The 26,109-nt window shown below is 38.9% G+C and overlaps 1 protein-coding gene across 4 annotated transcripts in view; it reads right to left on the reverse strand.

Moving 5' to 3' along the window:
* The window catches only part of LOC147313394 (heparan sulfate glucosamine 3-O-sulfotransferase 5), a 145,047-nt gene extending 125,143 nt beyond the window's left edge, over window positions 1–19,904 (reverse strand). For 2 of the 4 annotated variants that reach the window (XM_086262900.1, XM_086262899.1), the window contains exons 1-2: window positions 19,512–19,904; window positions 14,608–14,674 (exon numbers count right to left, since the gene is read on the reverse strand). The gene's annotated coding sequence lies outside the window, so the exon portion shown is untranslated. The remainder of the gene's footprint in view (window positions 1–14,607; window positions 14,675–19,511) is intronic. The other 2 variants (XM_086262902.1, XM_086262901.1) reach the window with 1 other exon arrangement.
* Between the last annotated feature and the right edge of the window lie 6,205 nt (window positions 19,905–26,109).

Consider the following 26,109-nt stretch of genomic DNA (forward strand, 5'->3'; position numbering starts at 1 on the left):
GGTCAACAGAGCAACAGTATTGAGTCAGAGACACAGCAGGTATGGCAGCAGATCTGAGCAGATAAAAACATCTAGGTTACATCCCAGTGGATGTTCTGTACCCTGACTTGAAACAAATTTCCGCCTTATTCTATCCTGTGACAAAAACTCTTGATGTATTGTAGGAGAAAGCTTTGTCCTGAGGGGACACAGAAACACTTCCCACCTGTTTCTCGATTCTGAATTCTAACAGGTTGCATAATGTTGTCTTTTCTTACTACTGAAGGTTTTGTGGAGTTGTGACAGAAGGTGACAACTTGTTATAGTAAATGCTGACAGCTGTTGCACCTTTTGGGCTGTGGCTTTTCCATATTTTAAAAATGTGAATTCCATCTGGAGTTGGATGTGTATTTAAAAAATTGATTTAGTGTTGTTGAATTGTTTGAGAACCAGGAAAAGAAGGAAAGGTGAGTTGTAACTTGAAAATGAGAGATGTTGAGAGCGGGAGCAACACACTGAGAGCAGGTCTGCAATGGCTGTCAGCACACAGAGCAGAGATCTGAGCAAATGTCAACAACTGAGCAAGAGGGCTGTTATTGTCAATGTATATGGATATTAGCAAACGCTGAAATACATTTCTTGCACGCAGCAATGAATTTTGTTCGCTCAAATTAAGCTTTTCTTCTCTCAAAATAATTTTATCCTAAATGCAACATTTGTACTTGCAAAAATTATTTGCGTGCACTCAGAATAGAGGCACAGAAATAACGCCATAGAAGTGAGGTTCAGTCATTTTGCTGACAGATTGATTTATTACTCCATCTTAAGCTTTGGGTTTGTACACAACGTCAAGATCACTGCTGTGCCGGTTTACAAATTAATAAGACAACTTTAAAACTTTCAAATTCAGGCGTTTCAAAGAATTTTCTTATTTCTTTGCATCAATCCACTGTTGGTTTCTAATGAACAATAACACTTCATAACAAGGATTAAAAAAACAGAAGGGACACACGTACATTTCAAATGATGGTTGTCAAAGACAGGTTTGAGGGATTTGAGTCTCTGTCATCTGACTTCTAGAGTTTGACTCGTGTTTCATCTCTCATTCTAATTTTTCTGTCTTCACCAAAACAAAATAAAATAAAGCCATAATTAAGCCAGCCTTAAAACGTGTGTAGGTTTTCAGGGGGGCTACTGACTGTTTTTATCAAAAGAAAACCCACGCTGATAAGGGCCAGACATCACTAATTCTAAAGTAAGTGTTTGATTCACTCTTATCGTATGAATAATTCAGCATGGCATTAAATGAAAGTAGCTCAGCCACTATCTGAAATAGCCCACATACGAGCAGCACAAATGGCTCTTTCCCATGGTTTTATTATCCCATGTGACAGCCAATCTAAAGGGATTCACTGACCTTTGACATTAACTTGATAAAAGTCGAAAAGATCACTTATCTACGCTGCTTTTTTCCTCCTCCACACACATTTGACAGTTTAAGAACAGATCGCTATGAGCATAGGGAGTCTTTTCATTATGCAATAATGTCACATCCTGTTTTGTCAAATTACTTTATTAATGAGTGTGAAAACCCCTTCAGTCCAACCAGAGACCTCTGCATTAGGCCTTTCCTCATATATTCCCAACAGACTTCATGGAAAAATGAAAACAGTATGAATTAAGAAGCCTGGTGTTGGCCATTAATTTCAGTAAATGATTATGCTGCCAGTTGTACAGCAGTATTTTATCTCACCATCAGTTTAAAGAAAACATTAATCACCCCAGGCGACAGAAACCAGTGCAGCATTAATACTTTTAAACCGTGCTTAACATTTCTTCTTCAGCAGCATGCATGCAAAGGCTATTTATAATTGAGTTTTGGCTTCAACCCACTTCTCAAACTGCATCTACTTGAGCCTTAATTACAGGAGTCTGCCTGTGAAAGAAAGCAAGGTAACAGAGAATGGCCGCAGGTCATCACATTTAATAGTATGACTCATCATTAACACTTGGCAACAGTGATCGATCGGGTGTAAGTGAAAAGAATACTTGAAAACAAGGCAGGGCTAGCGACTTAAGTGCTCCATCAGATAAAGAGGAGCCATAACTCACAGTGGAGATAAATGGAGGCTAGTGGGTTTTTTCTTACTCCAGAGACGGCTCAGATTACATCTCATCAGTGTCACCTTCCACAGACAGGTAGCCACACATTTTAATGCTTCCTTCCTCTAACAGGAAGGCTGACCACTCATTACTGGCTGACACCTTATAAAGTCATAGTCAGAACATTTCATTTTATATCTCAATTACCTTTCACAACATGTTCTTTTTCTTCTAAACACTGAAACAACTTGCACCCACTCCCAGGCAGTAATTCTTTTTGAAGACTGTGAGAACTTTTGCCTTGAAAACAATACGACGTTTACATTAACCAATGAAACACTTAGGGTCTGGGTTACAGTGTCCTTATATTTACCACATTCTGAACATCCATAGTTTGATTAACAGAAGATGTTAGTTTTTAGGTCAAGTATTTCTTCCTTAGAATTCTTCTGTTTTATAATTTCCATTTGGAAAAAAAAAAAGATATGAAGGGGTTGATATGAACATGACCGTAACCATACGTCTAACTCTAAACAGGTCACCAGGGACTTGATAGTTTTTCAGAACAGTTAAATGTCAGAATAAAGTTTAAAAATGTTTAAAGCCAAAAACTATTATAGCCAGATTTTCAATACTGAAACCAACAATTTGATCGTTTGCAAACATTTTCAATGAAAAACAAGTATGTGGCCTGGTCTGCCAGGAAATAAAAGAAAAAAGAAAGCAAAACACTACAGTCGGGGTCCTTCCTGCATTCCAGGCAAACAAAATATGCCAAGATAATGATCCTGTCTGCTCTTCCAGAAATACATGCCAACACGATCAAAAGTTACAAACCTCCCTTCATTCAGCCATTTTATTAACACTAAAATCTTTTTGAAATATCAAATATTTTATGTTGAGTTATTTACACAAGCATTAAAATATATTATTATATTTAACATTATGGTAAATGGTAAATGGCCTGTATTTATATAGCGCTTTACTAGTCCCTAAGGACCCCAAAGCGCTTTACATATCCAGTCATCCACCCATTCACACACACATTCACACGCTGGTGATGGCAAGCTACATTGTAGCCACAGCCACCCTGGGGCGCACTGACAGAGGCGAGGCTGCCGGACACTGGCGCCACCGGGCCCTCTGACCACCACCAGTAGGCAACGGGTGAAGTATCTTGCCCAAGGACACAACGACGAGACTGTCCAAGCCGGGGCTCGAACCGGCAACCTTCCGATTACAAGGCGAACTCCCAACTCTTGAGCCACGATCGCCCCTATGATATATAACACGATACCGATACTACTCTTCACATTTTACTGTAATTGCATACACGTAATACAAGTTTTTAAACCTAGTTGCAGCATATTTATGAATTTCTGGTCATTTTTGAACATTCTTCCCTGTTGGCCACAACCATATACAAAATGATTCAATATTGGAGCTGAATAGAAATTTGCAAAGCACTGAATGGAAACCTCAACACTGAAGTTTACCAGAAGCCCCACACACAGACTAGTACATTCTCTTTGACTCCCACCACCCTCTGGAACACAAACTTGGAGTAATCAGGACCCTACAACACCGGGTAGAAAACATTTCCTCTAAGTCAGAAGAGGAACACATGTAAAGAAAACTCTAAAAACATGTTTATTCTAATTGGGCCTTCATGAAATCAGCAAAGAGGCACAGAAAAGAAGGTCAGACACCAACTAAGGACAAACAGAACAACATCATCATCCCTTAAGTAGCAGGTTTGTCAGAAACTCAGTAGAGTCTTCTCCAAGCACGACATCCCAGTGTACTTCAGACCCAGCCACACACTCAGACATAAACTGGTTCATCCCAAACACAAACTTAACAACATAGTGTGTGCTGTGCAATGCTTAACCTCTACATTGGAGAGACCAAATAGCCAGTTCATAAATGCATGGCACAACATAGAAGAGCTACCTGGACAGGACAAGACTCAGCTGTACATCTGCATCTAAAGGACAAAGGTCACTCTTTATAGGATGCCAATGTTCACATTTTGGACAGAGATGACAGATGGTTTGAAAGAGGACTGAAAGAAGTAATCTATGTCCACTGTGAACGACCATCTTTGAACAGAGGCGGTGGTCTATGACACCAACTGTCTGCCATCAATAATCCAGTTTTGGGATCCCTTCCCAGACGCCTTAACGCCCACTCACATCCTGGGCCATTTGACCTCAGTAAATCAGATGATATGGTGGGGCTAAGTTTCACAGTGGATTCACCCAAAAACTTTTCACACCTTGGCTGGGGGGATTAGGTAGAGGATCAATAGGGGGTAACATGGTAATGATGGATTGGACACTGAAATATTATTAACATTAGTAATTAACACCTCACCATCATAATATTTGAAAACATTGCATCGCAGCACAGGGCAAACCGTATTTCTGAGACTGTTAACATGCTCACTTTTCTTCATTGGAGCCACAACATGCTCCTTTAAAGGCTTAAAAAACAATATTATCAGATATCAGATCAGACTAGTGCATTGATGCTAGCAGTGTCATCTTCACCTTCTCTGGCTGATTCAGCTTCACACAGTTTCACTGCTCATAGGAAGGCCATCCTATGAACAACAGGTGATATTCACCACACTGAACGACACTTCATGGGGAATTCTGAGGAGTGAGTACAGCTTCCCTTTCAAAAACATGGAAGTATCAAGCAGGTACTATAAATGTTTACCTGGCCAACGCTCACATTAATGTTAGCTATTAGAAATGACCCAAAAGCAGTTGTCATTAAGGAACGCAGCAAACATCCAGCCCATCTCTAACAGAAACATAGTTATTTTGGTCTAAATATGATATATTTCTCTTAAAGTCCCAGATCAAAGCTGAAGAAAGTCTACCAGCGACTACACATAAACAGTAGCAGCCTACAGTACAAACACTATTTGATCATCATAAAAATATAGTTCCATGTCACCAGACCATACACAACCTAAAAACATTGTTGTCTTTTTGTCACTGATATTACTGTTTGTGTTATTCTAATTCTTTATTTTACCAGGGTTATTTTTTTTTTTTACTTTTTTACCCTTGTGTATGGAAGAGGATAGGGGTCACTGGATACCATACACTGAATACTTTTTCAAAGCCAATTAGAAATGTCCTAAACACAGATCAAAGTAACAGAACTCTTCTTGTTAAATGTAAACTCGCTCCAAGTCCCTAAAATGCCAAATTGTGTGACTACGTAGTGGAAATGTGACCTCTGCATTCGGGAAGGCAGCTCTGGTTCTGGTTCTGGAGACTCAAAATTCTCTTAGCATTTCTTGTCATAAAGTGTGTTACAGAATAATAGCCTGTTGTAAAGTCAGACAGTTTCATTTGACACAATCCTAAAGCAGCTTGTAAAAGTGTGGGAGCAGGTAATTCATAAGTATATTCCAGGCTTGCTCCCAGTAAACTAGCGCTTCTGCCTCCTAGACACTTTTGGAATATCTTATAACTTGTCAGAGCTCTCTATCAACATTTATAATTGCCTGCACAACTTTTAAAGATCAGAAATTGATATAGCACAAGTCTGCCAACACGACTAAGTATTTCATACTTCTTGTCTCTATCCCCAAGTGGTAAAGATTTTGAATCTTTAAAATGCACTGTGCAGTGATACTTGCAAGTGCTCCATCCATGGGCCTGCAGGGGATGTAATGCCAATGACATTAGTTGCCATGGTAACTCTGACAGCACCTTCCCATAAACACTCTAATTGATAGCAGAAGATAGCTAGAGAGAATTAAGCATCATGCACCGATTGCTGGCTATATGTACAGACAAAGGTGCTGATGGTCAGACAAAACCTGTCTACAGACACATGCATGGCCTCAAGACAGTGATCGGGAAGCTATATATAACCAACGTGTGAATCCTCGTTCTCTCTTTAAGAAGGCCTACAAGAAACGAATTCATTTCCATGTGTACAGCGAAAACTGCATCTGAACACATTCTCTAAATCAACACCTGTTCTGTCTTCTGCTTCCTGCACCAAGGAAAAAAGCACTTGCCACAAAATTTGATGAACTTGCCTCTCATTTTGTTTACAAAAGCCATCCCTTTGTTAAAATGACTTAACTCATTATAACTCATCATGCCACAGGAAATATGATTATGAATGATTTTTGCATTTAGTGTGACAGTGTTATCCTTGCGTGTTAATAAAGCTTAAGCTTAAGTCTTTTTTATGGCTGCTTTTCAGCAGCAGCAGCAGGACTAAAGCTGAGTGAGAAGGTATTGAGGCATGATGCAATAGAAGCCAAAGTTTAGAGGGAAAAAAGATTGTGTCTCCTCCTTTCAGTCTGCCTGTTTGCAGACAGCTGGAGCAGATAGACATCAGCTTTTTTGTCAACACAGTGGGCTGCATGAAAAAGCTCACACAGACAGAGGATGGCAGGTTTTTTTGTCTATAGTTTCTTTATAGACATTTGTATAAGGCTTAGCGCAGACACGACAGATGGACCAGCAGAAATGAAACCTATGAAATCTGACTCAGACTATAATAGTGATGAAATATTTCCAAGTACAATGAATTTCAGGCATGTTAACTCAAATCCACTGGCCTTGATGCAACCCTGCGCGCAGAGTCAACAGACAATTTTACTGAAATCTGTCACTATATTCACATTATTCAGCACCAAAATGCCACAAGGTGTCTGACAGTGCTAACAGTGTCATCTTTTTCATGAGTGTCTAATTAAAGACATGTTTCTCTTTTAATTAATTCAGCTGTCTGCACAGGGAGTGTAAGTCAAATATGAATCTAGTCTTAGCCTTTAATCGCCATCAATGAATGCAACAGAAAAGCCTTAAAACAACCAGTCATCATCAGTGATGATGGGTGGCCTAACTACTGTATGTCATTTTTGGCTTTTGGAAAATTATTTTTTTTTACCTTCTGGCAATTTGGGGTTAATAAAGATTTTATTTCAGCTACTGACAAAGTTGTACTCTGCTTCCTCTGTACCTGACAGCTGCCTCCAGAGTCCCACACGCTAACTTAGCCCAATAGGACTCATTCTTGCATCAGTTGGCTCCCTTCACTTTGAGTGTCAACCTCCTGCCTTGTGGCTTTAGCTCTGTACAGCCCCCTCACCAACAGAGGTGGGAAACATGGTCCATTTAGACTCCATTTGCATGAAACATTCCTTTTTGATAACCATATCATTGGGGCTTGATCATGTGACCTTGAATGCTGCCTTAGTTACACTGCAATAGGCGTACACTGCTGTGGGTTTCCCTTGAACAGCTTTTTTCACTTACTATGTATTTACACACCACTCACTGTTAAATAGATAAATCTGAACTGATATTGAATTGAACTGAACTAAATGTGAACTGAAGAGATTGTATACAATGTTCAGCCCAAATGTGTTCCTTATCCACAGTTTTGAGCCATATTTGCCCTGAGCCACATGACCACCTTACATAGGCCATGTATAAGATGTGTCAACATCAGACCCACCAACCCTGTAAATATGCTGCAACCCATGGAAAGCTATAATATATGGCTCATATAATTTTCAGTGACTTAACAGAACAATACGTGTCAAAAGTAGCTTCAATTAGGCGCTGATGTATCAGCTATGTAGCCCTTTGAATACACTCTGTACCATTTAGCATAGTGTTTCAAGCTGTGGGTTTAATGTGAATGAGTGTTTTTTTAACCCAATTTTACCATAGATAAGAAAAGAAGATTAAACAGAGGGTTCACTTACAGGATTTTGACCAAGACAATAGTTTAATATTTATTGTTTCTTTTAGTTATGTTATCAAAATTCTTATTTGTATTCATACTCATTTAATTTCCACAGATGCTTATGGGTGAATGATGTGCAGTTCTGTAATTTACATAGCAGTTATAAAATAAGCAAACTTTTGTGTTTAATCCACACTGAAATATGTGCTTGACCAGTCTTTATCAGCCAAAATCATTTTTAAGCAATCTGACGTAAAAGCTCTGCATTTTATTTTATTTTACTTTATTTTATTTTACTTTATTTTATTATTTTACTGAAACTGTCTTGGGATGGGTGCTGATGTGCCACTTTTACAAGAACAACTTAGACCATATGACTGGCACTTTCAGTCATATGGTCTATAGCTAACATGAGCACAAGAGTGCTAAGTGAAAAGAGCCAGTTGAACATGCTTACATTTTACGCACAAGTGACCCCTTAAGGGAATTTAACCGCTCGCCCTCATTCCAGTGAGCAAAACAGGCCTTTACACAATCTTCACTGCTAGATGGGATATAACGTGTTATTTTCAGATATCTGGAAATAACATCTGTGGTCCACCTTGACTACAGCTTTGTTTGTTCTGTGTGTCAAACTTAATGTGCTTTGTTGGACTATAGCTGCTATGCTAGAGAGGTCAGTCCGAGAGAAAGAGACTGAAATGGAGCAAGAACAAGTTGGATGGAAGTTCTCACTGCTGTCGTTATTTATGTGTTCAGAAGCCAATTAGACTGCAAACACAGCAGTGGTAATAAATAACTATCCATGCAAAACACCAGCGCAACTTCAAATTAACAGTTTTAAAATGCAAGCACAGCAGTAATTGAATCTAGTGACTCAGATAAAATGAAAAATAAATAAATCATATACATTACAAGCCTTCTGATACTATCATTTCCTATTGTTCCAGCATTCTTAAAAATTAGCTTTATATAATCATTTCTTCAATTTTTCTTAACTTATTCTTAAAATTAACCCTGGCTATATCACCTCGCAAGTCTCCCATGTTGCTATTGTTAACAGCCCAAAGCATACAAACTCTGAAAAGCGTTACAGTTTTGCTGTTAATAAGAAGACATTGAAGTGAAATAATACTTCTGGTAAGAACTAAGAGAAAAGACCTGAAACTGTGTTCTCAGCAAGTGATGACTAAAATCAAAAGCTATGCCTAGAATTTTCATAAGGAGACTAAATTCTCTTAGGCTTCAGAGGCTTAAAATAAATTTAATTTACTTTCTAAGTAATTACTGGGGATAACCCTATTCCTAACACTATCCCTATATTTTTTTCAATCACTTTTCAAAGTCTTGGCAATCAAGAAAAAAATATTTCCAAACAAAACGCATCATCTTCAGCTTGTCTCTAAAACATAGGGTTAGGATTCAACTACGATTGGAGTTCTTGTTGAGAAACAATAAAGAATGGACATATTAGATGGTAGTTAGGTAATAAACTATCTGCTGTCTCTGAGAATAGCAATACATGGCTCTAGAAAATGGACAATGGAGGAACTAGACAATCTGGTATGTCAGTTCAACAATTTGTGTTCAGTGTTCTCTAGCTAAGACTGGTGCAGCTACTTGGATGAAAACAGACATGTCAGATGCAGCTGTACAGTAACCAGCAAATATTCTGTAACTCTGTTTACAGATACAGCCATGTCTTTGAATGTGAACAGAAAAGCGATTAAAAAAATAAGGGATGACTATCTTATAGCAGTCAGTGGTATTTTCTGATGTCACTGAATATGTTTGAACTTAAAACATCAGTTTGAACAGTGGTGTTTAAGCCGTGAGACCAGTTTTCCTGTGATTCACTCGCGTACATCAGTTTGAAGAGGAAAAAGAACTCCACGGGACTCCGATGTGAAAAGATGTAACAAAAAATTTATTCCACAGTTTTTGCATCTTACAGGAGTGGTCAGGTTTAACTTGTCCTCAACAAAATAACCTACTACGGTAGGAAAACCGTGTGGCTCTGTTCTACCCTGCTGCCCCGTATAGCTTATGCCGTGTTAACTCCTTTTCTCTCTCTCTCCCCCCTCCCGCACCGCATGCACTAATTTGCATACATCCGTGATGCCCGGATTTTACTATAAACACGAGTCTTTAAGGCACATGTATTCATGGTACTACGTAACCTAGTTCCACCATAAACATGCATCTATTTCCTAAAATTATTAATTACACAAACAAGCTTAACAACAGCGAAATATAAATACTAAAACATATGAACTATCTTAACTTGGCTCCCACAAGTGGCATGCAGTGAAATGCAAACAGAGATGATTGCCCGCCCACCACCACAAACACAGAAACAAAAACATCTTGGATCACATTAAAAAATACCTTTTCGCTGACTATCGGCACTTCAGATGGATGTCTTCACTTTTAAGCACTTTTTCCTGGCTGAAGAATTCTAGAATAAAATAATTATAAAATATATAACCAAACATTTTTTTACTGTGCGCTGACAATGACAAGTGATGGAAGAGTTTTTCAAACTATTAATTTAGGAAGAAATGCAATCAAAAACTATGAAAATTCCTCGCTATACCTCAAACAAATTATTGTAGAGTATCCATCCATAAAGTATCCATTTGTTTCTCTTATCAGGGGCATTAACAGCCTAAACAGCCTAAGCAGAGAACCTCAGATTTCCTTCTTCCCAGCCACGTCCTCCAGCTCATCTTGGGGAACACAGAAGAATTCCCAGGCCAGCCAAGAAATATAATCTCTCCAGGGGTGTCAGGAAGCCTAAGTAGCGTGACCCCTGGTGCTGGAGCACACGCTCTCCAGTTCCTCTTCTTAAAGATGAGAACCACCACCCTAGTCAGCCAATCCGGTGGCACTACTGCAGATCTCCAAGTTGTATTGCAGAGGCATGTCAGCCGACACAGCCCTACAACATTCAGGGCATTAGGGAACTCTAGGGGTCATGTACAATGTGTGTCAGATGATGGTCAAGGGCACAAACTCTGGCAGCAATGTTGGATAATTCCTCCCACCCACTCCATGACGTGCTGGCTAGCCACAGGAGCACGTCCAGTGAGAGACTGAACAAAAAGCACCTGAACGACACAGGAAACCATCCTTGCCTGTGGCCATCTCCCTGTACAACTCATCCACCTAACACACTGTATACTGCTATAGCTGCACAATTTTTGCACAATTTTTGCACGTGCTCTTCTTTCTTATCCAGATATTCATCAGTAACTGACTTATATACAGTGGGGCAAAAAAGTATTTAGTCAGCCACCGATTGTGCAAGTTCCCCCACCTAAAATGATGACAGAGGTCAGTAATTTGCACCAGAGGTACACTTCAACTGTGAGAGACAGAATGTGAAAAAAAAAAAATCCATGAATCCACATGGTAGGATTTGTAAAGAATTTATTCGTAAATCAGGGTGGAAAATAAGTATTTGGTCAATAACAAAAATACAACTCAATACTTTGTAACATAACCTTTGTTGGCAATAACAGAGGTCAAACGTTTACTATAGGTCTTTACCAGGTTTGCACACACAGTAGCTGGTATTTTGGCCCATTCCTCCATGCAGATCTTCTCGAGAGCAGTGATGTTTTGGGGCTGTCGCCGAGCAACACGGACTTTCAACTCCCGCCACAGATTTTCTATGGGGTTGAGGTCTGGAGACTGGCTAGGCCACTCCAGGACTTTCAAATGCTTCTTACGGAGCCACTCCTTTGTTGCCCGGGCCGTGTGTTTTGGATCATTGTCATGTTGGAAGACCCAGCCTCGTTTCATCTTCAAAGTTCTCACTGATGGAAGGAGGTTTTGGCTCAAAATCTCACGATACATGGCCCCATTCATTCTGTCCTTAACACGGATCAGTCGTCCTGTCCCCTTGGCAGAAAAACAGCCCCATAGCATGATGTTTCCACCCCCATGCTTCACAGTAGGTATGGTGTTCTTGGGATGCAACTCAGTATTCTTCTTCCTCCAAACACGACGAGTTGAGTTTATACCAAAAAGTTCTACTTTGGTTTCATCTGACCACATGACATTCTCCCAATCCTCTGCTGTATCATCCATGTGCTCTCTGGCAAACTTCAGACGGGCCTGGACATGCACTGGCTTCAGCAGCGGAACACGTCTGGCACTGCGGGATTTGATTCCCTGCCGTTGTAGTGTGTTACTGATGGTGACCTTTGTTACTTTGGTCCCAGCTCTCTGCAGGTCATTCACCAGGTCCCCCCGTGTGGTTCTGGGATCTTTGCTCACCGTTCTCATGATCATTTTGACCCCACGGGATGAGATCTTGCGTGGAGCCCCAGATCGAGGGAGATTATCAGTGGTCTTGTATGTCTTCCATTTTCTGATGATTGCTCCCACAGTTGATTTTTTCACACCAAGCTGCTTGCCTATTGTAGATTCACTCTTCCCAGTCTGGTGCAGGTCTACAATACTTTTCCTGGTGTCCTTCGAAAGCTCTTTGGTCTTGGCCATGGCGGAGTTTGGAGTCTGACTGTTTGAGGCTGTGGACAGGTGTCTTTCATACAGATGATGAGTTCAAACAGGTGCCATTCATACAGGTAACGAGTGGGGGACAGAAAAGCTTCTTACAGAAGACGTTACAGGTCTGTGAGAGCCAGAGATTTTCCTTGTTTGAGGTGACCAAATACTTATTTTCCACCCTAATTTACGTATAAATTCTTTACAAATCCTACCATGTGGATTCATGGATTTTTTTTTTCACATTCTGTCTCTCACAGTTGAAGTGTACCTCTGGTGCAAATTACTGACCTCTGTCATCATTTTAAGTGGGGGAACTTGCACAATCGGTGGCTGACTAAATACTTTTTTGCCCCACTGTATATATGTATATATTCTATATATTGTGTTATTTCTTACTTCTTGTATTGTCTGTTTTTGTTACTGTTTGTACTGGAGCACTGTAACCAACATAATTTCCCCTGGGGATCAATAAAGTATTCTGATTCTGAGTTCAATCCCTGGCTTTCGAGACATAAGGTATCAAAAGTAAAAACAGTTGCAGGTCTACATCATGATTTTTTTTAAGTGTATTAAAATATAATAATTAAAAATAATTTGAATTAAAAGGCTTGAGCTGTGTGTCACATCATTAACTATCAATATCCAAAATATCGAAAATAATATTAATGAAAAATGAAGGTGCAGTGTTCACAGACAGCTTGTTAAATTTGTTACATTCAGTCAACCAAGTGCTTTCTCATAGACGCTAATCTGAAAGTGCTGCTGAGCCTGCACATGGTCAGAGGTACTGTCCCTCTCCATCATCATTAGACCTTTTTAACAACTTTTTCACACTCCATCACACATTGGCCAAAGTAGTTAAGTTGTTAGGTAGTAAGAGGAAACTCATCTGTTACAATGATAAATCACTGATACTCATTTACTTGCTTATGCTAGCTGTGTTTTCACACAAAGCGCAGATTGCAACTGATCTCAGAGCAATGAAAGTAGGGCCTGCAGCAGTTTGCCACACACGCTGGTCATCAGTTTCCTGTGAAAGACCAGAGGTTTATCCACAATGTGCATGAGCAAACCAAAAAAAAAAGCTGCTGCGCTCTCAACTCAGCTCAGGAGACAGACACACCTACTTTTTGCAATTTTCAAGAGTACAAAACAAGCAGGGCTTTCAGTATAATAGTCAACTGCAGCCAAAGACACAAGATAGAAGTAATGCATGGGATGAACGCAAATAGGTGAGGAGCTTTATGACAGCACTGTTTTTGAATTTATGGTTGTTTGTATGTTTTAATTTATGTATCTTTTTAAATTTGATGAGGCAAGCACTGCCTGGCTAAGAGCATGGCAAGCACTGTTTGACTTGCTTGTTCTCATGTAATACCAATGAGTTTGAACCACAAGCTTAGTTCAAACAGTTGATAACAGAAATGGGAGCTCTTCATAACAAATCTCCTTACTTTCATTTGTCCTAAAGGACAAGTTGTGGCAAAGTCAGCAATAATTCTGTCCCATGTCACCACCTGTGATCGTGTTCCATTTTCATGGACATTCTGAATAAATTTTATTTATACAGCACCAAAACACATCAACAGTCGCTTCGAGGCGCTTTATATTATAAGGTAGACCCTACAAAAATACATACAGAGAAAAACACAAAAATCATATGACCCCCCACCCCATGAGCAAGTACTTTGGCGACAGAGAAAAGGAAAAGCTTCATTTTAACAGGAAGAAAGCTCTGACAGAACCAGGCTCAGGGTTGGCGGCCATCTGCCACGACCGGTTGTGGTGAGAGAAGGAAGGCACAATGTCCGGGATGTTTTCCTCATCAGTTACATTACGCTCAAATTAAAAAGCATGAACAGAAAACAATTTTTTGTTTTTGTAACTACCAAGACTCATTGCAACATAAACCATAGAGACAAAATATTTTTATAACATTTATGAAGACAAATATTGTTTGTTTCCCACACTGTTGTTTGCTAATGATACAAAATTTATAGGAACATTCTACTATTGTAATGGAAAACTAGGGCGAGTGTTAGGAACACAGCCTGTGTTTCAAAATTTCTTTGAAAATGTTCAAGCTTAAAACTACCCATGCTAAAGTCCATCCATGAAATGCAGCCTTTATTAGTGGTGTATAATCAGAAAGCAGTAGGTTTCTAAGGTAAACTACAATTTAATATTGTTATTTATTCAGTATTTGTGTTTTCTCTTTATACACTGCAGAAAGAGGGAGAATGTGTCTGTGTGTCCCTGGCAAAAATTTACCTGTTGTGGTAATTTGATAAAATGCCATTTCATTCTGCCGTATATGACGTATCAGCAAATCACTCCCCTGAAAGAGAGCAAGAAAAAAAGCAATTACTGCAGGACCTTAGCTGATGTTGTAATTACGTGGTTGAGGTTCATGTCCAAGTACAAGAATAGTCCAATACTGCAAACCTCCATCAGTGCTTTAAACAGCATACATAAAACGAGTCCCTGGATCTAAAAGAAAATCTACATTGGGATTCGTTTGTAATATCTAATAGAGAACTTTAAAACAATGTCCACTTTTCTTATTTCAATTTGCCATGTATTTGTCAAGATATGATGCAGCATATCCCATACGCCATATTGACGGAGTTTTTGACCATTACAATCAATACAGAAAAAGAAGTAGTCATTTAATAAACTGTGGTAGCCTTGTTTTTGCTAAATCCACTGATTAAATATTTAATGAATAAAGTAATCTCAAAGAAAATCATCAGCTTTTTCCATAGGACATACAAAGTGGAAACTACCATTTAAAGTAGGGTACAAAAGCTAGAAAAAGAAAACAATACCGTCTAATTAATTGAATCCTAGGCGTGTCACATGGGTCTAGTGTGCGAGGACACCTAAATTGCATCAAGCAAATCTGGGGAATGGAACCCATATGGCTAATGGATATGGGTTATGATATTGTTTTGGAAAGCTCTGCAACACACCGTCCTTCAAATGCTACAGCAACACAGACCTCCACAAATCATTACAGCAGCATAATGGAACGCAGTTGATCAGACCCAGGATGAAGGGATGCCAGGGAAAAGAAGAAGAAGACTGTTCTGTGAATAATGATTATGGTCACCTTAGTCATATATCACCATCCGTGAGAAGTTGTCTTGGATAATGGTGTCAGTGCAGAGGGCTGACAAATTCCTGCACCATCCTCAGGTTTCAATCCTATAGTTACCCTCCTCTTCTCTCTTTTTGTGTCTGCCACCATAATTGCTTAGTAAGCAAGAAATGAATCCATGTTGCAGTAACCCAAACATATTTTCTAAATTAGAAATAGGAGATTGACCATCATGAATGTGGAGTGATAGCACAGCAGGCCTCACTTTGACGCAAGTTGTTAGCAACTCTTAGCCAAGGTCAAGTTGGTATAGTATGTGGGTCCTTTCCTTAATATTGGATGAATTCAATTAGTGCTTCTACAAAGACAAACGTGAGCGAAATATAATGTGTGGTTGAGTAAGAGGTCAAACCAATGTAGTGTAGAAGGTTCTGTAAAATCAGGCCGATAGACTAATTCTCTCATGTTCGCTTTTCTTTTCACAGTTTTACTGCAGTTGGCAGCTCAACTGGATCGTCTGCCAGCCATGTGCTGCTCCATTTGTTTCTCTCAGAAGGTCACAGGAGAGAGTTTTCAGGCCCTTCCTCAACTTTCGCGGCCACCCTGCCCACAGGAGTTATTAAGATGAATAGAGCAATATGCTGTCCTGGCTGCTGCTAGCTTTGTGCCATCATGACCTCTGATAACTCAAATCAGACCTTCGGGAACACATCTACAGTTACCCACTGATGAGATCCATGCTCAAGAATATGATATATCGGTGTCATTTTAAGGTGAAACAGAAATTGTAGGTTGCAGTAAATACAGACTATGCAAGTCATTAAACCAATACAGTGTTTGACATTACCCAGTGTGGACACTGAGATCAAATCCAGGAGGAAGTTTAGCATTTAGTATTTCACAGACTTTTTACTTTACAATTTTAAATCAAGTTAAAAGAACCAGTTACAGTATGAGAACCAGTTGTTCAATGCCATTCAATGTAACTGACAACATGTTTGAGGGATTTTAATGACAATCATTTTAAGTAATTAAATCAGAAATTGTTTAGTCAACTTTATGCCGTAGAGCCTTACACCTGTGCTTCTTTCATGGCCAGCAGGGGTACCTCCTGTGGTTACTCCTGGTTAAATAGATGTCTAAGAAAATAACCCCTCAGTTTTCTTGCTCTAAGACCTTGTTAAAATTCTTGAAATACATTTAGAAAGCCTTTTTCAATTCTCTATTTCTATTTGACAATATTTTACCTTGTTTGATTTCCTTTGCTTGTTAGGCTAATTGATGGTTCTAAAATGGCCATGTCTCTCACTGTGTTAGAGTTATAATGGACTGGTCTCTCCCTTTTACCCCATGAAAGCAGGAATATAATATGCCCCTTCATGAACCTGAAGTGGATAACCAGTTAAGAAAAAATATTAATTTACTGAATCTGAAAACAAGGATAAAACAACAATATACTATACTTGTTCTCCAATGAGCATGCAACATTGTTGGATGTCTCAGCCAGCTTCGCACTGCGCTCATAACACCTGGGATGAAAAAAGCCAAGATGGCTAGGACGAAAACACTCAGCTTGAGGCTTCACAAAATTACTTATATGTTCAGTGGATGACATCATGCTGCCTACATCCAAGTCTTATATAAAGGTGGAAATATTACTAACTTATCATTTAAAATGTACTTTCTATTTCAGCTGCATATGAGTGTACACTGAGATGTGGATCTATTGATATGTTATACTGTATAATGATGGAAGAAAAGAATAACATTCAAGAAAAAAAGTAATCTTTGTGCAGTCATAACAGCATTTGCTTCATGCAGCTTTTTTTTTTTTAGAATTTAGACAAAAGCTACAACAGTTAATTAATGCATTTCGTTAGCCTTTACTGAGTTAAAACTAGAAATATATGGTCTTGTTATTAGTGGTACTACTGCAATTTACAAGCAAACCCAGTTTTTAAGTCATAGAGAATGACAGATAACTTCTTTATTGGCTTGTTTTGTTTTTTGGGGGTTTTTTTGTTTTGTTTTTTTGGGTGGGATCCTGCATAGCCAGAATATTTTCACTTATAATCGGCAGATTAAAATTGGGGAGTGCAAAACAATATATTTGCACTGTGACTGCATAATTTGCTCTCTCTTCTTAATGGGCATAATGAAGAAAAAGTCCTCAGAGGAAACAAACACAACAGAGCACTTTTTACGTATTTCGACAGTTTGACGGATCAGACAAATTATTCCTGCACCCACATGCTACAGTACTGTGAAAACATTACCAATGATTTCTATAAACATTACTAATACACACTGATTATAAGATCGCTGTCTGAACAGTGGACCAACAGCAGGACTTCATAAATGGTAGCCATGTATCACAACAGACAGTGTCGATTCAGTTGTTCATCCTGAACTGAAACAGACCAAAATTCTTTGAAACTGAGTGGAACACATGACAAGAATTTCTCTACATTTCGCTTTCTACATACTCTGATAGTGTGGTTGGATCAATTTTGCTTAACTAATAGTGTTATTGCTTAAAGACTTTCCGTGTACCAGTCAGCAAGCACATAATAGTATTCACAATATCATAAAAAATATATTCCACTTAAAGGGTTAGAATCATATCCCTGTGAATGTTTCCCTTCACTTGTTACCTTGTCTTTTGTTAACTTTAGCAACTGATGCTAGTTTGAAGAATGGGACAATTAATCAAAACTGCATAAAAACTGACATTCAGAACCTTTTCAATTAAATTAATACTCCCCCCATTATTATACATACTACTGTGTGTGTTGTAACAGGACTGCCTTATCTAGTCTGTGACGTGGAAACACCAAGGAGGAAAAGTCAAACACCAAGCCGATTGCCCAACTTGCGTACTTTGTACCAAATAAAAAAACAATGTCCATTGTTTGACTTTAGTAAAGACAACATCAAACAAAGACAACCAACAACTGTAAAAAAAAAAAAAATTGTTTTGTGATTATCACCAATATGTTAAATTTGGAGCTCAATCATATTACAGAAAAAAATATCTCAGCTTCAGTAAAAACCTAGTGAACTATGAGCGCAAGAACTCTGTATGTATATGTATTAATGGTGATTTGATCTGAGGTCATATTGCCCAGCCCTACTAATAAATATCAATTCAGTAAATTTATAATCTTGTTTCTTAAACAAAATGCAACAAACAAACACAAAGTTATGACAGTAATATTAAAGCATAGCCTAGAAAAATGATTTGTCTTCCTCTGCCGGAGGAATCAAGCTGATTCATTTAACCACGGCACTCAGATCTGCAAAGCTAACATATCGACTTGTACCGGTACAAGTTACAAAACAACTTAATTTGTGAGAAAATCCACAGCAACAACAGATATTGCTGGTACTTCCTAATTTCTTTTTTTTTTATTCAGAGCATTATGAATAAAAGACATGCATGTTAGGTAAACTGTCAGTGTGAGATGACATGCTTAAAATGCATAGAATTAAGTGCTTTATACAGGAGAATTGGACTTGTAACGTAATTTTAGTGAAGTGCTATGTAAATGACTTTTTCCATTTCCAGTCTCAGAGCTGTTGAATGGTGTGAAGTCCAACACTGCAAGCAATGGATGTTCAAGCCTGAAATACAGTTGGCTGAGCCAAGACAAGCAAGGATACTGAAGAGCTTCCACGGGCAGCAGTATTTTCCTGTTGACATTAAACCTAAGCCCTTAACCTAATGTCACTGACTGCTCCACACTCTACCTTTCATCTTCATTCTCACAGACTGCCACAGAGCTTTAAGCACTTAGCTACTAACAAAAGCGCTATAAGATGGTAAATGTAGAGTAATGATGACAAGCAGCAGCAATGAAAATAGCACCTGCCGCCTGAGACAATAATAAATCACCTGCGATGAGAGTGACTGTGCACAGATACAAGCAAACAAGTTCAGGAAGGTCGAGAGGCAGAAGAAGAGCTAATCTGGACTAACCCTCTCCACCTCCTACAGCTCCAGCAAGGCTGAGGATAAATAACGGGCAAAGTGTTAATATAAGAACGTTTTTTTTTTTCCTTAGCTTGTGTTTACCTGTTCAGCATCCTCCCCAGGACACGCCAGCTACCCTTCCAGCCCGGCGCTCAGCAGGAGCAGTAACGGAGATCAGAAACCCTCTCAGCATCCCCCGTAAGCTCGCAGGTTCGGCTCCTTATGGGACAACTACTGGCAAGTGCGGTAGTGCAAGTTGGCTCCGACTCGGGATGTTCCGCTCAGCGCGCGTGAGCAGGTGCGAGATTAAAAATAATAATCATAAAAACACGCAGAACGGAACGCTCAGCCTGCGCCCGCCGGTGAGCACAGCGTCAGCTCTCCTCTCGTTTTACGCGGATCCCTGTTAGTTGAAGCCTTTTCTGAAGTCCACGTTCATCGCGGTGCCCTTCAGTAGCAATTCCGCCGCGGAGACGCGTGGAGCTCACCCCGTACCGCTGCTGACTGGTGGAGGCGGCACGGACGGAGCCGGGGCGTATTTCTGAAGAAGGAGGAGGGCGAGGGAGGGCGGATGCGCAACGATGTTGGATGCAAGGACGTCACAAAAGTTTCTAAAAGCGCAGAAGTGATTCTGAGAGCACGTAGGGATTATTTTCCCTGCGTCCATCTGTTAGATAGAAAGATTACATATTCTAATTATATTCTATTTATAGCAAATACGTGTTAGATAACATGATAGGCTGTCTGTCTATCTCATGCTGACAAGACATTTAACTAAAGGGCATAAAGGAAGAGACTGTCTATTACACATATCCATTTTGTTGCTGTTAATCATTATTTTATTTTTTTTAAAAACCTTTTTCTTTTATAAATTTTTGTGACTCACATAGGCTTGTTTTATGTGACCCTAAATTACTTGTGAACTGTTGCTAAATGTAATACTACTTTAAATGTTGATAAACCGGTAAGAGAGTTGTAACTTAAATAACTGGCTGTGATCTTACAGCATGAATAGATAGTGAGTGCAGACAAAAAGCTCCTGCTTGAAAATTCATTGTTACTGTATAACCTTTAAGCTGGTGTTACGTTTAGGTTGGTAAACGGTATTATATGATGATTTTCTATTCTAACTGAGAATTCAAAGCCTAGAGGCCTCTTTCAACCATTCATAAACTCATTCATGCAGTGCTTTTACATTATGCATAAACAATTTATCTAACATTCATGCACATTCACACACACTGCCAGTTAGTGTACTGGGTGAAAATTGAAGTTCAGCATCTTACACAAGGATACTTACACATAAGGACTGAAGGGGCCAGGGATCAAGATCTAACCTTCCGATTAGTAGACCCCTCCCTATCCCATCTGAGCCACAGCCACTTCTAAGTTGCTATTTCTAAAATCTTAAAACTACATTAGCTATGCATGGTATTGGCTTGCAATTGACTGAAGTATATATATCCCTACCTTACTTCATAATAGGCTTCTTCAAGCAGCTTACAGGACAAAATTTTGGGTACCTTTTTTGTTGGAAGGTGCTCATTCCTACTACCCAGCACATGCAGGTGCTGCATTTTGTATGCACACATCTGTTGCGTAGATTTTTATGCAGCAGTGTAGTCCACACTGTGGGCTAGTGCAAATGTCTGTTGTTCAAAATGATATCTTTATTCCCGATATTCTGCAAACTCTGCAGGGTGTGAGAAATTGAGATATATTTGACATCTCAGCTGATGTACAGCCTGAGGGCAAAGTGAAAATGGGCTTTATGTCCTATCAACAATATTTGAGCTTAATTGCCTTGATTGCCTATATGCTCACAAATTTGCCATCAGTCTGACGCAGCATATTTCATTTTGCTGGTAAGCAGCTCAGTCTGCTTGTGCAGCGGTCCTGCTGTTTCACCCAACACGAGCTTTACAAAAGCTATTTGAGGAAGGCTGGTGTCTTTGGCCTGCCAGATGGTCCTGTGTAAGAACTTTGAATTATTCAGCCATCCCAAAGCAGACTGAAGCTGTCATGTGTAAGATAACTTCGTTGGCTTCTGCCTGTGCTGGGGGAAACACTGGTGGATCAGTGCATAGAACTACTGCAGAGGCACCACCAGCTTATGCAGCTCCACATTCAAATTTCAGCAGTGCACAATTAAGGCCTGCCTTGTAGTTTACTGCAGCAATAGAACATATTTTTTCTTTCTTTTTTTTTATATCAGACTCAGACTGTGTAATGCTCTCACAGAGAGGAACGAGAATCATAAATTATTCACCTGATCCAGCTTTCATGTGTGAATGCTGAGCTTACAGTGGCAGTAGCATATCTAGAAACAAGCAGTTAAGCGTTTTAATAGATACACAGAATCTGTTTGTGCCACTCTTTAATGCATCACATTAAGCCAAAGTGTGTCAAACACAATTATGGAAATTACTAAAGTTGGACAAGAATGTGTAAGAACTCATAAACCAAAACATTGTCATAAATTTTCCCAAAGACATCCTGTGAGTCCTTTAATGTGGTACAATTACCATATTGGCCATTAGTGATATTAGAGTGAAGCTTTACTGATGGCAGGGATTAGAGCTATAATTTAACAGGATAACTCCTGTCACTTTAACAGAGCCATTGACACTATGAATACATGCCATTACAAAATACTGCTGTATAACATATCACCATATTAGGGATGATATATGCCTCACATTTTATTTCCTCCTCACACCTCCCTCCTTTGCTTCTAACTAAAACCAGCCTCACTTTGTCAAGGTTGAGAAAATCTGAACCGCGGAGGTGGTCTCATCCCTATTTTTATTTGCCTTCAGTGTGTGAGGGCGCGTGCATGTGTGTGTTGGGGTAATCCTTTTTAAAAAAAGAACAAGAAATCCACTTCACATCGAGGGTCGCTGTGCGTATACCTGAGTGTGTGAGGTGTGATCACACCGGGAGCAGCCGTTAATCCACTTGGGGGTTGGCACTTTGATCTCTGGCTGAGTAGCTCTACAGCGAAGCTCTCAACCTCACCTCCTCCACTAAGAATTATTCGAAATTAGAACGGAGACTTCTTAGTATGTCAAATTGGTTAATAGCACTTCTTCAGTCAAGAGGCCTGTCCCATCCATACACAGTACTTAGATGTGGGGCTCATTTTGGGTAAGTGTTCCCATTTCAGATGAAGGGCTCTCCACAAGAGGGAAATAGGGTAGTTATGTACTCTACAGAACAACCTGGGTGAAAAAAATTGAAGCCATCTGAGATCCTTATCTTCTGATTGCTCGCCATAAGGTCTCATAGGAAGTGTCTGCTAATTGCTTCTGACTAATATATGTATGGATACACCACAACTGTCTCCAAAACATGGGATGCCGTGAAATATGTAAATAAAAACAGAATGCAATGGTTTGCAAATAACTGTAATGTGTTTGTCCAACTCCTTGCTGTTTTCATTCCTGCTAGCCAGCACATGTAGGTGCTGCATTTTGCATGCCTTATCGGTTATGTAGATTTATACAATGAATGTTGTGTAACAGTAAGTAAAAACAAAGAAGTATCAAAAACATGAGGTAAATGAGTACTACAAATTCTAAAATAAGACAATATTGAATAAGTTCATAATCACAACTCATATTTGGTTAATGTGCACCTCTCTGTATTTTTAATTATTGGTTTCTTTCACAGCATGTCTTTTGTCCTTTCTTCCCCCCCTTACCCCAACCAGTTGCGGTCGCCCCTCCATGGACCTAGTTCTGCTGTTTCTTCCTGTCAAAAGGGAGTTTATCCTTCCCACTGTCACTAAAGTGCTTACTCATGATTGTTCGGGTTTTCTATGTTTTCTTTGTATAATGGTTGGGTCTTTACCTTACCAACATAAAACCCCTTGAAGGAACTGCTGTTGCCATTTGGTGCTATAGAAATAAAATTAAATTGAATTAATGTTAGGGCGTCTGTTCTGTCCAGACTTAACTTGGACTTAACTGGCATTGTCAGCGTATACAATTATCCATGTGAGCTTTGCTGTGAGCTTTGACTTCTTCTCGTTCTTCTTTTTTTAAAAATATTTGTGCAATGTCTTTGGAAACACATATCCCTAACCTGGTCATCACAGCAACACAGCCCTGGCTGTGAGGACACAAGCCACTGCATCTGCTATTGACAGCTGTATTTATGGAGGCAACCAATCAGAAAGAAAAAGAAGTCTAAAGCACCTGGTTTCACACAGTCAGTAAATTGCAGGGTTGTAATTATAACATAATTAAGAATTATTTTGAACTGAATCCTGCAACACTACTTTAGTAGAGCAGAGAGTAAAAAAAAAAGACAACATATTAAATTATGACATTGAGAAATATGTGAAAAATTAAAACTGGCTTTGAATTTTATGCCAGCAAAATGTTTCAAAAAAATTAGGGAGAGGGCTAAAGGGAGTTTGTAATGCTTAAAAAACTTTTACTCTTACGATAACTGGCATCATGACCTGGCATCAGAGGAACATCCTAGAGAAATGTCATCATCTACAGTACCACATTCAGAGGCACTCCACTAAAAATAGAAAATTCTACAAATAATTTTACAAAGGAAATTAATATGTGTGCTCAGGAGAACACGTCATCACAGCATGCACAAATGCAAGTTAAAATAATAAGAAAAAAAAAACATAAAACACCAAACACAATCCAGAAAAACTGCTGCCTGTTTCTGTAATTATAATCCTTTGCTATTTAACTATATGCATCAATACTACAGGCAGTTTAAAATACCTCCAAAAGGAATTTGACCAAAGTTATGAATGGAATGGAAACTGTGTTTCTGCTCTGCATTTCCAATTAAGCCATGTGTAACTGTGAACTTTTTTAATTAGCTTCAGTTAGGTGTGTGACAATGACTATCAACTGAATATTACATGGTAAAATAACTAAAAACACTAAGAATTTTAAAGGAGGCAGAGGATCTGCTTTTACAACAGCTAAGGACAGCAGTGCAAAGAAAACCACAGTAACTGTAAATTTATGATCAAGGTTACTTTAAAATCAGAAACATACTTTTTATATGTTTTTATCCATTTATGGTCTCTATCATCACTTTGCAATTTTATTTTGATTTTAATAAATTAATCAAAAAATACCACAACAATGAAAATGCAGTTAACTGGTTGCATTTTTGCTTTTTTAGGTGTGTCATTGTATCTGCACAGTGATGCACTGGGTTACGGCATTATTGAAAATGATATGTCACCTCCAACTTGTCATCTGTCATCAAGCACAATTCCTGTTTTGAAAGGGGAAACTTTAATCACGGGGAGCCGTGATCTTTTTCCTAAATCTGTCTAAGTAATTTTTAAGTGCCTACATTTACTAAAAAGTTAAAGTGATAATAAAAGGTGAGTAAAAAAGGAAACAAATGAAAAAACACACACGTCAAAAAAACAAAACAAGACAAAACAGAAAAACTCAGAGTCCCTGCATGCACATTTGGTTACCCCTGCATGTGCATAGAGCCTTCTATAGTATTAGATTTCAAGCCTGTCTTTTATAATGCATTAATGTGCAGTTAACAAATCTGAAAAGCTGTTATTAAACATTTCTGTAAAATTGTCAGTAGCAATGTCTGCAGAGCCCTGCAACATACTGGATAGGCTCCAGCCTCCGTGTGACCCTGATGAAGATAAGTCAAAGACAATGGATGGATGGAACTTCTGAAGATATATGTATTAATTATGCAAAAAACAATACTATAAGGATATTAAGTTTTTAATGACCTCACAGTACTGTATTAGCCAACAGAGCACTTTGCTCTCAGGATGCTGGCTTACTTGTGGCTCCCAGGTTATTTAAAAGTAAAATAGGAGGCAGAGCTTTCTTCTGCTTCTGTAGAACCAGCTTCCAGTTTGGATTGAGGAGACAGAGACCTTTTCTACTTTTTAAGGTTAGGCTTAAAAGTTTCCTTTTTGATAAAGAATATAGTTAGGGCTGGATTAGGTGACCCTGGATCCCCCCTTAGTTATGCTTTGTAAGGCATTAGCTGTTGGGGGATTCCTATGTTTCTTCTTTACGCACTTTTCAGTCTCTGTGCCACTTTGCGTTTATTCCTTAGTTATTATTAATCTCTGGCTCTCCTCCAAAGGCTGTTGTGAGGTGAAGTCATGATGCTTTGCGGTTTCTCATATATCATAAATTATCTTGAGGCAACTGTTTGTTTGAATTGGCCTCTATAAAAATAAAACTGAATTGAATATATTGAACAGCTAATATTAGCAATAGTACTACTGACTGACTGATATAATCACTTGTTCCTTCTCCTGCTTGTAACATTCAATTGTTGCATGAATAGACCACCTCGTCTGGTTAAATCACATCAAAACTAAAAATCCACAAATTGCACTGCATTCCGTAAGTAACACAGGTTAGAGGAAGCTAGACACATTTCAAAAAAGGAAACAGCAACTGTTAAACCAACAAAGTAAAAAAAAAAAAGGTTTACACTTTAAATACACCAAAAATCTTTTGTTACTTCATGACTTATAAACAACATGCACCTCACTAGAACACATATATTGACATTTGCATACATAACATGCTGCATCTGTCAAATTCAAAGAGGGGAGGGTGAACTGTGCTCCCACAGACACAGACACAGGCTGTAAATTTCCATGGCAGAGCTGTCAGCCCTCCATGCCTCTCTGCTGGCTTCTGCCACTCCATTGATCTCT

Source organism: Aulonocara sp. 'chitande type north' Nkhata Bay, linkage group LG15 (assembly GCF_057382095.1).
Source record: "Aulonocara sp. 'chitande type north' Nkhata Bay isolate Kocher_YH1m ecotype deep benthic linkage group LG15, A_spYH_male_GT1.1, whole genome shotgun sequence".
Taxonomy (NCBI): domain Eukaryota; kingdom Metazoa; phylum Chordata; class Actinopteri; order Cichliformes; family Cichlidae; genus Aulonocara; species Aulonocara sp. 'chitande type north' Nkhata Bay.